This window comes from Rhopalosiphum maidis, chromosome 1 (assembly GCF_003676215.2).
Source record: "Rhopalosiphum maidis isolate BTI-1 chromosome 1, ASM367621v3, whole genome shotgun sequence".
NCBI lineage: Eukaryota > Metazoa > Arthropoda > Insecta > Hemiptera > Aphididae > Rhopalosiphum > Rhopalosiphum maidis.
The window spans coordinates 47,846,844-47,850,232 of record NC_040877.1 but is presented as its reverse complement, the minus strand read 5'-3'; positions in this window follow the sequence as shown (position 1 = coordinate 47,850,232).

Below are 3,389 nucleotides of genomic sequence, written 5' to 3'. Positions count from 1 at the left end.
CCATACTAATCAAATTATATAACTATTAATCATATAAAACATATTCCGCCAACAATGTCAATATTATATAATTTTTTCTCACTATCAAAATTTAAAAATTTGTCCCAATTATATTATATTATGAGGACATAATATCAAAAAAAAACTGAAGTGGATGTAATGATATCTACATCATTGCGCCACACAGCTTCATGTTTTGATATCATCATAATACTATTAAATATGTTATTACTAAAAAACCACTTAACAAATATCTGAACCCATGTACCCTGATATTATTCAAAATGTACAAAACCATTAATAAATAATAACTATACATATATATACATGTAAAAATGCCATTATATTACAAAAACATATTTTGATGTATTTATACAAAATAAACAACAACAATTTAATTTGGAACAACAAGGTATCAAAGATCAATACTATAAGTAGAGCCCCCTTTTTAATATTCAAGCCAGTCTGCTTACTTTAGCCATTTTCATACGCACCGTCTCAATTCACCACACTCGTAAATAACCGCTTATTAAATTAACTCTGTTCTATCTCAAATCTTACAATATCTTGTTGTGAATTATTAAAGAGTTTTCTATTCAAAACTTAAGATTATATTTGCAATTATTTCAAGAAAATTAACATTATTAATATTCTCTTCACAAATTCTACAATTGTTCAAAAACATCAACAAGGTAAGAAATTATATTAATATATATTTACACAAATTACAAAGGTAAAATCCTCATCAACGACAAGTCAATTGAGACATGCAGACTCAGGTGCATCACCAATCATTATACCCTTCGTTTAAAAATCTGTACTCACGATCCCAATCAATCGTAATAATTATATGCTTTAATTTATAATAAGAGATAGGATAAGGAAAGTCGACATTCAGAATCCCTTTAATTATTATTCATTAAAATAGCTAACTATACCAGCTCAGTTAATATATTATTATAAGGTGAAGTTTTATCAATAGCAACGTACGGGCTTATTTTTAATTCATCACATTTCTTTCCTGTTTGCTAGTAAGTTTGCTAGTATTATTACATGGAAATTTAATATAATTTAATATCTGAATGCTGTTTAAAGTCTCCATAAATTAAAATATATTAGGATGGGCACTTGTAAATTTTTTATTCGGCTTTGAATGGAACGATTCGCAATAATTTGTAATCATATCAATATTTTTTGTCAAACTTAGCCCAAACACAAACGGGAACCAATTCGGTTCAACTTGATAAAATACCTTTTTCAAAATTATAAATTATGTATTTTAAGTTTTATATTATACAATTGAGATTAAAAATTATTTATTTATTTTTCGCATGCATAATTTGTATTAATTATTATTTTAGTAATAAAATTTATAATTCACATTCAATAGTGGAATTACCTACATGTGTTACTTGATATGACCGCAATTTTTTTTAAATTTTTGATTATAATAAATGATCGGCGATTGGATCGTAGTATTGATTTGTATTGGCTGAAGCCAATCTCATATAAATAAAAATAAATAATATTTCCCTTTCCATTTTCATACAGACTTAGGATTGCCTGTAATAATAATTACATAATAATTACTACTACTAATTACATGCAGATTATAAATTTATAACTAATCACGTTGTTTTTCGCTGTACACAGTATTCAATTCACTCGGCGCAATTGGTTTAAAAAAATTAACACGCGTAAAGTAGTGGACCGTTAATACTGCAATATGACAATAATTATGTTGGTTTAAAAAACGTAACTCATAAGAAAGTTATCAAAGCTTTAACGTAGGTAATCGTTTTTATTTCGCTTTTATACATTTTAGATAATATCAACAAGTAATTGGGACGCAATTAAGCCGTATTCAAGAAAAACCTCGAGACGCAATTAATATTTACACGTTTTTATACGGGACGTAATTCGTAAGCAGCGCTTGTCGTACTCCAGATACGGTAGTTCCTCTAGCCACAGGGCAGCGGAGGCATATTGATATTCTAGGTCTTGGCACCAGTTATCATTTTAGTTTTATGATTTATCGTTTGGTTTTGCCTCGCTTTGTTATTTAAATTGTTATCTATACAGCATATGTCCCAAAAGTCCCGTATCGCCCATAATATCTCCGTATAGAAAATCAATATATTTAAATACGTTTTTTTTTCACAGTAATGAGTATGGAAATTCTGATTGAATGGCATACAATTCAAGGTTACCACTAACCTGGTAAACATTTTTTATGCAATTACGTTTTTAAATTTGTAAGAGAAATTTTTTAACAGTTGAAAAAAAATATATTAAAATTGAATAAAAATTTACTAAGTTAGAGCCAATAATGTTTTTGAATTTTTTATGAACAATAATTTTGTTATCTAGCAAAACACGCTGTATGATGATTAATATAATTCAATAAAATTAATTGTTTCACATTTCAATGATAAAATATTTATTTTGGCCTGACAATATTTACCATATGCATACCTAATTTAAGTTTTGAAAAAATAAGTATTATGTGTCCACACTCTTAGAATATAATATACAGTTATTTAAAAAAGAATTACATAATAAAATAAATTTAAGGCAAATTCTTTATTTTTCATATTTAGCTCAGTTCTCTTTAAAGTCTGTATTTTGTTTTTCTTCTTTTTTAAGTGCATTTTTCACTAATCACTCAATTATAACTATGAATTTTCTAGAAATTAGTAAAAAAACCATTAAAATGAATAAATAATATTTGATTACATATCAAATAATAAAACATTAAACATGTATCTATCGTTTACCAATTATTGTTGTTAATGTTAGTCCAATTATTTATATTTTTATAAATACATAATAATATTATAATATAGACAATAATATTATCACAGTATAATATTGTAAACTAGGTACGGTTTTTTTTTTGTAAAAATGAAAATTTAAATGCTAAATTTTTTGCTTCAACAATATTACAAATAATTATTGTAAATCATTATAAATTTTGCATTTTTGCTAAATTTTAGGACATAAAAAAAAAAAAAAACGTTTTTACTACTACAATATTATTTGTTAATCGTTTTAATGTGGACAATGAACTTATTATAATTATTTTTATATACCTATTAAATTATAACAAAGGTAGGTATCTCATATATTATCAGAGGTATCTTTTTACATAATACTTAAATAAATTTTTTTTTATTGCATATTGAAATATACCTACTAAACAATAGTTTCTTATTATTCCTGATAAAAGAGTTTAAGGAGAAAAATGTGTAGTATAGAATACTTTAATAGAAATTAAAACATCAAATTAGTTATAATATAATGTATATATTTTCTATTTAAGTTATTAATATGTTGGTACAATTTTAATTTTTCATTTTATTATCATTAATTGAAAAAAGCATGATGCA